This window comes from Mus caroli, unplaced genomic scaffold, assembly GCF_978045245.1.
Source record: "Mus caroli unplaced genomic scaffold, Mus_caroli_1 scaffold_12, whole genome shotgun sequence".
NCBI classification, from domain to species: domain Eukaryota; kingdom Metazoa; phylum Chordata; class Mammalia; order Rodentia; family Muridae; genus Mus; species Mus caroli.
In genome coordinates this window covers 73,749,128-73,762,053 of record NW_028227267.1, presented here as the reverse complement: position 1 = coordinate 73,762,053, position 12,926 = coordinate 73,749,128, and the positions used below count along the sequence as shown (strand labels likewise).

General features: G+C 45.7%; 1 protein-coding gene across 13 annotated transcripts in view; it reads right to left on the bottom strand.

The window, feature by feature from the left end:
• Enox1 (ecto-NOX disulfide-thiol exchanger 1) overlaps positions 1-12,926 on the bottom strand; it is a 584,295-nt gene that overhangs the window by 118,464 nt on the left and 452,905 nt on the right. The gene's annotated exons all lie outside the window — the stretch shown is intronic.

Genomic DNA, 12,926 nt, shown 5'->3' with positions numbered 1-12,926 from the left:
TCAGAGGACAGGGTTCTATTCCCAGCATTCACATGGTGGCTCACAACTGTCTGTAACACCAGTCCCAGAGGATGTGGCATCCTCTTCCATGGGTTCCAGGTATGTGGGTGGTACACAGACATACATGTAGGCCAAATACATACATATGTATGTATAAACAAAAACTTTTTTTTAAAAAAACTAACTAGTTTATAAATCTTCTTTTGTGCTTTCCCTTGTCCCTAGATGTTTGGACATCTGGGTGTAGAGCAGATTTCTTTATTGATAGGATAACTCAATTAACTACTTTAAAATTTCTGATAGCAACTTTACTCAGAATATCCAAAGAGGCTCTGAATGGATACAACCTAATGTATTCATTGAAAATTAGACACACCATAGTGTAGAATAGAAATTCATGGAAAATCATGAAGTATTAATATCTACTCTATACGGGTGTCCCTTGAGAAAACGATGCTTAGTCAGTCATCAAGACCAGATGACATTTCCTTCCATATGCATGCCCGGAAGAAAGAACTAACCACATAGAAGGTGGTACATGTTTCTGGCTTGGTGATATAATAGCTATGAATACAATATATTAATTGTTTAAAGAGATGGCACTATTCTATACCTGGCTGTGATGGGGACTTCTAAGGAATACACTGAAAACCATTGACTTGCACACACTAAAGAAGCCAAGCAGAGGGCTATGTGCATATCTCAGGGAGCTTCCAAAAGAACTGCATTAGATATTTGACCCAAAGTCTTAAAACATTTAGTTTCAATGCTATTGAACTGTAACAAACTTCAGTTGAGATCCCCACATTGGGCCACTGGCCACCAAGCTAGCAGCACATGGCTCTATGTCTATTCTTCTTATGGTGGCCACACTCGTGGTAGGGCCATTTGGTTGCAAATCAGAGTCCATGATCTTCGGTGGATCAATTTTCGGTCATACCACCAGGCAAAGTATAATTACCCCGAGTGGAAGTGTCTTTAACGTTGGCGGCTGCTCTGTGCCATCTCTCCTGCTGTGATGTAATGGTTGTCCTTACAGGACACTGCTGGACCCAACACATTGCAAGTGGGGAAAATGGTACATGGTTTGGAAATCGGGTTTGTGGTGCCTGAATGTGGCTGAGCCCAATAGAATCCTCCTGGCATCAGGTGAGATGTCCATAGTCCACACCATTTTTAATCTCTTCCCAGATCACTGTCCTTCTAGAGCATCTTGTGGCCCTACATGTGGATTGCTGTTCTCTCTGCAGGTCTCAGGATCTCTGTACCTATTTTCATGTCTGTTTCACTCGGTGCCTCTTAGGATTCCTCTGGCTCCACTTTGTGTTCCTTGGGGTCTGGCTGGATATAGGAACCCATATCCAGTGTCTGGACCATCTAGCATCCTTCCTTGCAAGGGATCTCCCAGCGCCAGGGCAGAGGCACTGGACAGTGGTAGCCCCCGGGCCTCCTCAGCAGGAACAGAGCGTGGTGGCCAAGAAAATCCCAATGATTTCTTATGAACTGTTGTGAGGAGCATTTGTCTTTAGTCTCCCACAGGAAGAGGAGCATAGAACAGGGCAACCATAGATGCAGGTAACATTTAAACAAGCTCTCTGGAGGGAAAGTGGAACAACCAGTGCAGATCTCAGATTCTGGGACTGTATAAGATCTTTCAATTTTTAGCATGGGGCAAAGAAGCATTGGAAGCAATGAGATAACAAAGACAAACGCCTCAAAAGAACATAGTCCCTTCTCCTCCGCTGCTCTCCCCTACCGCTCCCGTACTTCCAATATCCTGTGTTCCAGCTGCACGGGTGTGAAAAGAGCCTTAAATCCATTTAGTGTCCCAAATATCTGGAGCAAGTGATTACATTCTCCCTGGAAGCAGACTTTCCTATATAAAGCACCTCAAACAAATCTTGAATGCCTAATTTTTGTTTTTAATGCTATCAGGCTCACGATAGAGCTTTAACCCTGTTGGGTTCAGAAGAATCCTACCCATCTTTTCTATTGCTTTTTTGAGGGATAACATATTTCCAAATCCTCCGTCAATGGCTCAGAAGGGATTTTCAAAGGCAAATATCAAATGAAATAGTTCACACACACACACACACACACATACACACACACACACACCAGCCTGTTACTGAGTCTTTAAACACTAAAAGCTGGGCCTGGAGAATCCTTCATGGAAAGGAGGGATGAGAGATGAGAACCAAGACTTCGGATGGAATTGTAGAGCTGCTATGTATTGAGCATAAGTGGGAGACTTGCCAGAGAGAGAGAGAGAGAGAGAGAGAGAGAGAGAGAATGAATCACGGTGGTAGAACAAATGTCCAAGGGCAGCAGTAAGCACCACACCTTTGGCGGAGGCGGCCACATCAGATGCTGAAAGTCCTGACTCCTGCATGGTCCCATGACCGAGATGCACTGCCTGGAGGGGAGTCCAGGAAGCAGAATACAGTGATAGCGATGCTTCCAAGGGGCCTGCACGAACCTTACAAGGTGAGCAAGAACAGGGCAGTTAGGAGCGTTGTCTGGCGATGATTCAAAAGAGCATCATGTGACACTGAATTCATTATGGACCTGCTAAACTTAAGTCCCAAAACGCCAGCCTCAAACTTGCTTTCTCAACTGCTTGGTTAGATGGAGGCAAAACCAACTGTTCCTGTTGGGTATGGGGTACTGAAAAAAAATATTTTTAAGAGGATTTTTCTTTTTGTGGCAAATTACAGGTAAGTAGGAGATGGTCAAACTGCTCAAATAAATACAAGGACCTTAAGCAGACAATGACATAAATATCTAGTTGATAGAAATCCTAGTCCATTAGGGTGAGCTGCAGATCTGCTTGTGTAGAGAGCAGGTGAAGTTCTGAGTGCAAGTGTGCTGTTCACACAAGTGAGGCCATGTTGAAGACCCCTGTGCCTCAGCACCATGGGAGCAGCAAAGCCTTCTCTGGGTGAGGCTTGGAGGGATGAAGAAGACGTCCTTTGGTATGAAGGCCAATGTTGCGTCAGTGTACATCCAGCATAGCTTTCTCCTCCCTTTAGATTGTTCCCCTAAAGAGCCGACTCCTGAGATTAGCTAAACATGCTTCTTTGGTCAGCTCTGTATAAACAAGAAGATGTTTCCTTTGCCTATCAGTATGCAATGACTCTGCCTTCTGTCCAGCGGTGTACGACACCACTGCCCTGTTCAGCTGCATAAGTCCGCTGAGCTTCGCAGGTGCTGTGCCTTCTCCATCAGAAAGCCTAGCCCATGGGATTCCAGCTTCTCTCTGTCGCTGTGCTTGTCCCTTCTTCATTACCTTCAACCCAGTTAGGTCAATCCCTGGGGCTGTATGAGGGTGCAGCGTCCTTGCGAATGCATGTGTCCAGATGTTTCTGGTCCAAACTCGCCGAAAGAAAAATGCATGCAATTATAATTGCAATGGTTCCTTCCAATGCCCAGCATTTCCAAGGCTTTATAAATCTGACAGGTGTCCTGACTAGTCTCCACTCAACAAAAGTAATATACGCACACAACACAAAGGACACAAAATGAGAAGTGAAGACTACCCTCTGAGCCCAGGCCCCTTCGACAGCTTCCCGAATTACCAACAAAGGATGTTAACAGATCCTGGCACAGTTGGGCAGCTGTGCACACAGTACACAGGTGTGACTCTTTCTATGCTGTGCCTTTTGTGCTGACACTGTTCCTGCACCTTGCTTTGTTTCAATTAAGCCTTGTCTTGGAAACTTCTCATGTCTACCCTTGATAAGGCTGCAACAAGCATGCTCAGACATGGCTTCTGACCTTCCTCTATAAGCATCTTTATTCAAAGTCCCTCACAGTGGCTAAGAAAAAAGGAGTTATCTAAATTTTTAATATTGAGAGACAGTGTTGAATTGTTCTCCAATGTATGCTCTCTTAATGTTTGGTTTGGTTGCTTGGTTTGGGTTTTTTCTCAGATCATCTTCCTCCACCTGGCCATAGTTATGGGAAGTAACAGGAAGAGATCTACGAGAAGTCAGGTGACATTAAGTTTAGCTTTTTCTAGCAGATGGAAGAAAGAAGGAAAGAATCACATATCAACCAAGTCTCCATTCTGGCAATACCAAAATTTGAAGTTTCCTTTATAAGCCAAAACAAGTCCAGAGTTGGAAAACTGACTCTTTTTTCAGTAGCCGGGGTACACTTGTGGAGAATAATCTATCACAGGGAAGCTAGATTCTGAGAGACTGCTTGTCCTCAAATAGTGATTCAGTTTCCTTCTGGGTGTCCACTGGGGTCCAAATGATTCTGAGAGAATTGTTTAGTGGCAACAGGCTAGCTCTGGCTACTTAACACTATGCTAGTTGATTATAAAGCTATAGTTTTCAATGTCTGTTTCTTTGACAAGCACAATTTGGGCACTCATAGATACATGCAGAGTTCAGACCAGTGACGGAATCAGTAACTAGGGTGTGGGGGTACCTGACAGGCTGACGTTATCTAGGTAACTCTGATGGATGGTAAAATGTAACCTTTGTGTCAGAGCAGAATCTCATCTATTCATACTTACCCACATAGACCAAAGTCTTTGAGCACCAAGTTAATGTGCCAACAATGTAACAGATGCTCTGGGGAAGAAAGAGCCAAAGACCTGGCCAGCTCTTCACTGGCTTCAGACAAAGGAGGAGACAGTCATATGTAGTTAGGTGAACTACTAAATGAGAAATGTTGCAAGGATTTCCAAGGCAGGGTGCCAAGAGAGTCTGGAAAGGGCTTCAGTAACCATGAGTGGGCAGTGACTTCAAGGCAAGTAAAATTTTCCAGGACAAAGAGGCCAAACCTGCGAGATTGTTACCATCCAGGAAGCTGTTTGCCTTTCTACAAAATGTTATTGAGGAAACTGAAACATAGGGTAGAAGAATCAAAGTGTCTGGATGAAGGGCCCCTACTTCCTTTGTCCCTACTAAACTGGCTTCTGCTTCTCTCAGTTTTAAGTCCTGAGGTCCCTCTCCAGCTTTCACTGAAATCCATTGTTTTTAATGTTGAAATAAAACAGGCAGAACAGTAAGCCTCAGTGAGAAACTGAGCAGGGTTTGAGTTCAGTTTCCTCTGAGATAGGAACATTCCATCCTACAGGGAAGAAAGATCCTTAAGTAAAAAGGTAAACAACTCAAACTAACATCAGGAAGTCCCTGAAACTGAACAGAATCACTGGGTCCCTGCCTGGTCTAGGAAACAATAAAAGTTGAGTCCCTCTCAGAGAAGCCAAGCAACAAAGAAGACTCTGAAGCCACCCAGCTGCCTAGAAAAGATTACACCAACTGAGGGCCCCGGCAGGGGACATTTTCCAACCTTTAGAGCTGCCTGCAGGCTGTGCAGTGTACTCCAAGTTCCCAGCTGTGTGAGCTGTCACCCATGTTGGAAAGGCCTTGGTGATGCAGCTAGCTGTCTTTGAGCCATTTCTCTTTTGTAATTCCTCACCCATAATGCAAGAAAGCCCCAGTATAACTCATGGTTCACCAAGTTGACTGTGGTCTGTTGTGAACTTCCTGTCTGGAATGAGTAGACTTCCCCTAGGAAAAGTTTTGTCACAGAACAGGGTTGCTATTAGACTGTGACACTGAGGGTGGTTATGGAAGAGAAATACAAGGCTAGGGAACCAGGGCTAGCCAACCTTTTGAACTTTGGATCACTGTCTGTGTGTGGACCCAGCCTTTGGCCTTCTCAACTACAAGGCAAAGAGCACTGCACTAGACCAGTGGTTCTCAACCTTCCTAATGCTGTGGCTTTAATACAGTTGCTCAGGTATGATGATCCCCAACCGTAACATTATTTTCATGACTGTTATGAGTCATACTGTAAATATCTGATATGTAGGATATCTGATATGCTGCTCCTGTGAAAGGGTTGCTTGATTCCCCAAAGGGGCTAAGACCCACAGTTTGAGAACTGCTGCACTATGCAATACTAAATCTGCTCTAAGTCCTGGGTATCTCAGGGCCAGGGCTGAGCAACTCTGCTGAATGAGCTCCGTGTGGGCTCTGTTTAGGTCTGGGAAGAAATCCACTGACTTTCCAGCTCCTCCCACACTCCTCCTGGGATGACTTCTTCCTCTGGCAAAATGAGGTGAAGATACACAGCATGTCTGCCTCAGGAACACATCATCTCAGCCTCAGAGTGATTTGTTCTCACTTAGAACAGTTTCCTTTTAAATTAAGTTTTGTGAACAATCTTTTGAGTGGATTCTGTCCTACCAACAGACCTTCACTCCCTGTCCCTCCCTTCCTGCATTTCATAGAAGTCTTTTGTTTAGTCCCCAGGACTGGCAGCCATACAAGGTACCTGAGGGTCTTAGCACCAGATAAAGCTGTGTCTTTTCTGAGGTAATTCATTCATGATCATGGTGCACAACGGAATCTTCCACAGTTCTTGTTTGTTCCAGAGGGTAAGGCTTAACTTGCCTCTCACGTATTTTGGTGTGATTAAAATGTTCTTTGTAAACTTAGAATTGTATTTTTGGTAAGAATTGAAAGGAAGGATACTAAAAAGGGTCCGTTCAGTCGTGGCGAGCTTTTAGTGTCCTCTGACAGTTTTTGTACTGTGACAAGTAGAATATTCGGTGCTCACTCTTCATTGGAGCCTTCATAGACCATTATTTTCTTTGGATATTTATTGTCTGAGAACAAAGAATGTGTTATCTTGTTCCTTTCCTTTCCTTTCCTTTCCTTCCCTTTCCTTTCTCCCTCTCTCTCAGAACTAATATTTAAAGCATTTAATGTTCTCGTAAGTAAGAACTATCAACATAATATTGAGGAGAAAAAGAAAAGCTGTCAGGTTCAAGTTGCTAAAAAGCATCATGGAGATATTTTTTTTTAACCCCCTTCCCTTGGATGAGCTATGGCAATGACTTCTACAGGCATGGGAAAACATTTTAACACTTCATAAAATTCTTTTCCGACAGCAGGGGATACAGGAACCAAATTTCCCTTGGTGGAAATAAAAAACATTTAGCTGAGATGTTCCTGGGAAGTAAATGATTTCAGAGAAAGCCTTTTAGGCAGAAGAAATGTGGAGGACAGCAGTCTGCCTGTGAGGTGTGGGTGCGTGGAGGTCAGAAACCCTCGTCTTTCATCCAGCACTTAGCATATGACCTGGTACTTAGCAGGGCTCTAGTAAATATTTGTGGGATGATTTTAATCATTCATTCCAACAGCAGAGGCTTTTACGATTTCAGCCATGAAGACAGATGACAGCATGACAGGGGGGGATGTCAGAGCATTGCAGAGCCGCCTCTGACAATAACTGTGACCAGCTTTGGCACCTGCAGGGCTCTCGGCACATGTTCTCTTGGTGGAGATGTGGCTCCTGATACTCACAGCGGCTTGAGAGGCAGCCACCACAGTGAGGCACTGGCATACATGCAGGGATGGCTAGCTGCTCCTCTGTCCTCTCATCACCTGAGGCAAACTGGACATCATGTGGGTCCTGCCCACCCGATTGCCTTTAGGTAGCCTGAAACACTCATGGATCTAAGTTGTCCGTACAGCAGGCAAGGGCTGTGGGGCTAATATGGTACCTTGGGGGATTATCTGGGCAAACCTTCTCATCACAGAAAGGAGGACACAGAGATTCAAGGGCTTAGAAGACTTTCCTGAGGGGATATGGCTAATTACCGCTTGAGCCGAGATTAGAGCCGGAATCTCTTCAAACCCAGTCAAAAGCATCTGCATCATTTGCTGTTTTGAAGATTGAAGATGAGACTAGTGCCACTTCGTCTCATATAAATGGACCAAGCCAGGCTGCATGATGGTTGCAACTGTTACAGTCTCTATGATACAATCAGAGTAGTAAAAATAAGGTAATCCTACTACCTCATAACATACGTGTATTTTGTGTGTTCTAGTTTAAACAGAATCCATATGAGTGCTGAGTCAGTTGAGAGCACAGTACTACACACACACACACACACACACACACACGCACACGCACACGCACACGTGCACACGCACGCATGCAAACCCACCTCCAAACTAGATAAGCTTTAGAATGTTCTCTGAACCTACTGCTTTCCTATCCAATTTCCAACTCAAGTTTTGCTTCCCTTCATGCCTGCTAAGTGACGGATATTTCTAGTCAGGACTTGGGTGTGCTTTTACAAACACTGCCAAGCTCAGGAGTGCTGTGGTGAGCTATGTAAAATGAGCAGTGCACATGGCTGGTGTCTCTGACATAAAATCGTTCTGGAAGAACATAAATCAACTTGATGCACACTGAACAACTAGGGGTTGTATTCATACTAAGTATTGTATCCATACTTAGTATTCATACTAAGATGGGTGCAGACAGACTGGACAGGCTTTAGGGAGGAAGCCTGATTGGCAATGAGGTTTGAATCTGGTTGGAGGAGAAGCCTTTCAGGCCAGGAAACAGTGGATCAGTGGGTGGGTGGGAGTAGGAGGAGAGCATGCCAGAAGTATGCATTTCAGATAGCCACGCTTCTGTTTGCTATGCTACAACTGACCCAATGAATCCCTCCCTGTAAACTCAAGCTTGCAGTTTTAATGGTATCCTCCCCTGAGCATTTTCCATTCTTATTAAAACAAACAAGCAAGCAAACAAACAAATCAGACATTGGTGCTAGAAACAACAACAAAAGCAAACTATTCCGATGGACAAGGGTACGAGAGGGTGAAGGACGATTAGAAGCAAGAGCCTTAGCCTTCACTCTAACATTACAGTTTTACATTTTCATTCATCCTTAGTATATTTATGCATCTTTCTGCATTTAATATCAATAGGCCCTTTTCTATTACTGAATATAGCTCCTTGATACTTTATGGCAAAGCTAGGATGGAAACAGAGCCTACTGGACTCATTAGGAAGATGTTTCCAGAACATGAGTGAATGTTGGCCAAAGAGCACACCGGCAGAGCTAGAAGGTAACTGGTGGTGTTGGAAGTGTACGAGAAGTCAAGAGCATTCCTGATTTCTTTCTTCTAGCTGGCAACAGAACCAGCTCTTTAAATGCTTCCAGTAGGTGTGGCCGTTTTGGAGGAAGTGTGGCAGGTACTGTGGGTGTGGGCTTTAAGATCCTCAGCCTATCTTCCTGGAAGTCAGTATTCAGATGAAGATGTAGAAACCTAAGCTCCTCCTACACCACGCCTGCCTGGATGCTGCTTTGATGAAAATGGACTGAACCTCTGAACCTGTAAGCCAGCCCCAATTAAAAATTGTCCTTTATAAGACTTGCATTGGTCATGGTGTCTGTTCACAGCAGTAAAACCCTAACTAAGACAGTACTACTGCCTAATGAGGAGACCAGGTAGGAGAAAGTAAGCTGAGTTATTAGCTCCTGGATATCAATACTACCCAACCCCAACCTCATTTTATGCGAGAAAGCTAAGTGCAATTCATGTAGACTTTGCCAGGAATATTAATATAGAAGAATGGGGTTATTGCTTCTGGGCCTTTTGGCTAAGATCAAGTGTGGAAGAATGGGGTTTGACTGGTTCTGAATTTGGAAATTTTAATAAATGTGCTAATCAGTAGTTACTGTGTTCGAAGCAGACGTATGGTATTAATTCCAGAACCAGGTTCAACATAACTGGACCAAGCCTGGGAAACTACATATACCAACAAAAACGCCATAAGGAAGAGGACAAGCTCAGGTCAGGAGATGTGACAGACTCATTCTCAGTGGGCAAGGAGCTAGTGAAGCCCCGAGTGAGTGTGTCCTTGACACGGGCAAGGCTTTACTAAGGGCTACATGATCCTATAGGAATGGCAAAGCCTTTTTGGTCCATGTGAGAATGATGAGTGTGCAGAAAATGTCCCCTGTAGCTCCTCCTCCTCCATGTTTACAGGCTGAAGACTGCTCTCTACGACCCATTTTGACTGAGATTAGCTAAACCCACCACCTTGTTCAGCTGTGTACAATGGCCATGCTTCCTCGTTCAACTCTATATAATAAGCATGCTGAGCTTCCCGGGGCTGGGGCTCCATCAGAGAACCGTGGGCACCCACTTTTGGTTTTCTCCTGTCTGTGTGTCTTGTCCCCTCCCTACTTCAGTTAGATCGATCCTAAAGCCATGCATATTGTGTCAGCACACTGCCTACCAGGTTAGTGAGGCCATTGTTAATATTTTCAAAGTGGATGTGAGGACTTTGTTCCCTTAGCATTCAGGGAGTGGTCATCATTACACAAAAGCACACACAGAAGAATGGGGGATTGATGTTGTTAATGGAGCCACGCAACCTGGTCTGCTTAATTCCACCTCAGGCTGCACACGAGGCTACTTCTGTCTTCATGTCATCCTCGAAGAGTTTGGCTTTCGTGGATACGTCTGAACCCCTCCCGTGCTACGATGGGGCATGTGCTTTTCAGCCAGCACTGAGCTGGCAACGTCAGCTGGGATTTTCACGGTCTGCTGATAACTGCCCATTACTGAGATACTACTGAGAACTGAATTACAGAGCCAAGGAGAGCCTCCCAAAGAAGGATGGGTAGGTGGCAAACCTAAAGGTGGTAGGAAGGTTATAAAGGGGAAGAGTCCAGCATCAGCGTCTTTGCTGGCCTGCACACAACCCTACTAATAGCCTCCAGCCTGGCACAGTGATTTTCAATGAGAGCGCAGCCGGCGAGCTTTCTTTGATTTATTTGGTTCATTATATATGCAGGCTGAAACCCTGTTACCCATGAAAAATTTCCCTCTCTCTACATCCTCCTCTTTTCTGTTTGGAGACAGGGTCTTACTTATCCAGTCTAGGCTGGCCTTACACCCGTTCCCCAGCCTCCCTGGTGCTGGCATCAGAGTACCACACAAGTGGCTATGCTATGGGCAGGGTCTGAATGAACTACTTCAGGTTTTTCTTCTCACCTGACTTGCAGCTTACCCATCGCTTACTAATCCCCTCCCCCTCCCCCTCCTCAATCCAGAACACTTCTGTCTCTTCCAACCCTTGTGTCCCTCCTCATCCCACTCATAACCCAAGATCTCGTCACACACCTGGATAAGTGCCGCAAAGGTACTATGGTGGAAAGGCCATCGGAAGAAGGGGGACTAAGAGACCTCCCAGGAGGCTGACCTTACAACTGAGACCTAAAGGGCGAGAATGATTCCAGCACGCACAGCAGAGGAAGAGCCAGGTAAGCAGGAGGAGCCAAATGTATAAAAGAAAGCCCAGAGGTTAGAAGGGGCTTTGTTGACCTCAAAAAGGATGAGGCTGGTGAGGATGCCCATTGTCTCCGGGGGAAACGGATGCTGAGGCTGGGACTGGAGAGCTGTGGCAGCTGAGAAGGGTGAAGGATAAGGTAGAATGGGAAGCGACCTCAAGGTAGAGGTGTGGGTGGGGCGCTCAGATGTCCGACAGATGATATGAGAATGGGGAATTGAGAAGGAAAGGCACCCACGCTTCTCAGAGAAGCCTTCCTCTTCCATATTGTGAGCAACTCAAGCTTATCCTGGAGATCAGTGACCAGCTGGGGCTTCTATCTCTCACTTTCCTTGTTGTTAGGCTTGGCCACACGTAGCCTGTTGGGCCCAGAGAGACATGCGTAGAAACCTTGGACCACTGGACTCGTCTGCCAACATCAATGTCTGCCCTTTTCCGAAGGGTGTGAAGCCAACCACGTTGGTCGGGATTTGTGTTACTCGCAAGTGGACACTACATCTAACTGACACATTCTGCAATGCCAAGTGCCTTAGGTACCATGGATGTGAGCAGTGGTCATCAAAACGAGACACTTGGGCCACATGGGGCTATGCCTTTTCAGGTAAGAAATGTGGTTGGAAGCCATGTTCCCAAAGAGTAGACCTTGAGATGGGGTTTGTTGGTGGAAGGAAGAGTATAAAAAGCGCTTACAAGATGTTAGCCAAAGAATTTATCCGAATGGGAAAGGAAAGCCAGAAAAAGGAAAAGGTTGGGAGACTGAAGGCCTGAGCTCAGACGTCTGCATTTCAAGAGCCATCTCTGACAGCCATCACCACTTGGTGGGGGATTCCCTGATTGCAACCTCACTCATTCCTCAAAGGTAAACCCCTGTCCTGGGTGTGTTCCTCCTAGCTCAGGCATCAGGGCTGCATGGCCCACCCCGAGCTTTACCACTGAGAGGCCCATTGACGATATACATTGTATCCTGTCTACCTAGTTGCTTCTAATCTGGCCCGAGGGCAGGAAGTCATGTTCTATTCTTCCAGCTTCATCCCCACTAGTCCTTATGTAACAGCACTGCCAAGGAGAGCATGATTTTCTCCTATTCTAACCATGTGAAGCCCACCATGGCCTCACAGCTGTTGTCAAGGCGTGAGTCCTTGCAAAAGGAGGCAATAAAGGGCATGCAGATACAGATGGAGAGGTGGTTAGCATCGAGTCCCCTGACCAGAGAGGTTGTGGACAGTAACAACTCTACTGTTTGGGCACGTGGCTTCCAACCATATCCACCCCCCCCCAACCCCTCCAGGAACTGTTCTTTCCATACTGTTTAGCCTTGCTTTTTTCTCTGCCAACCAACTCTTACCTTCTTCTCTCTGGCCACTCATCCACTGCCGTCCTTCCTCCTTTCCAAGCTAGAGTCAGTATTAACTTTCCTTCTTCTCCACCTAGCAGTCCTAGCTCTAGTGTGGCTGGACCTCCACAGCTGGGTCTAAGGCCATCATTCAGTGCTGATGCGCTTTGCTAGTACAGTACCGATCCGTGTGAGGCGGAGCACTCCTATTCTCTGCATTCCTTTCGTTTCAAGGCCAAGTGCTCCTGTGCTGGGCATTTGGTCACCTACCAGTTTACGTTTGGGGATTCATTGCTTGGCACTTAACTCTGCACTGCTACAAAAACTGTCTAGCTGGCAACAAGGTCGTGCAAAATGCTTTCATATTGAAGATCCTGGCTCAGTCATCCCTCTCTGCCCTCCTACCCTAACAGACACATCACCCCCTTAGGTTTGTGCGGATGAAGGAGCGGCAGGCATTTGACGC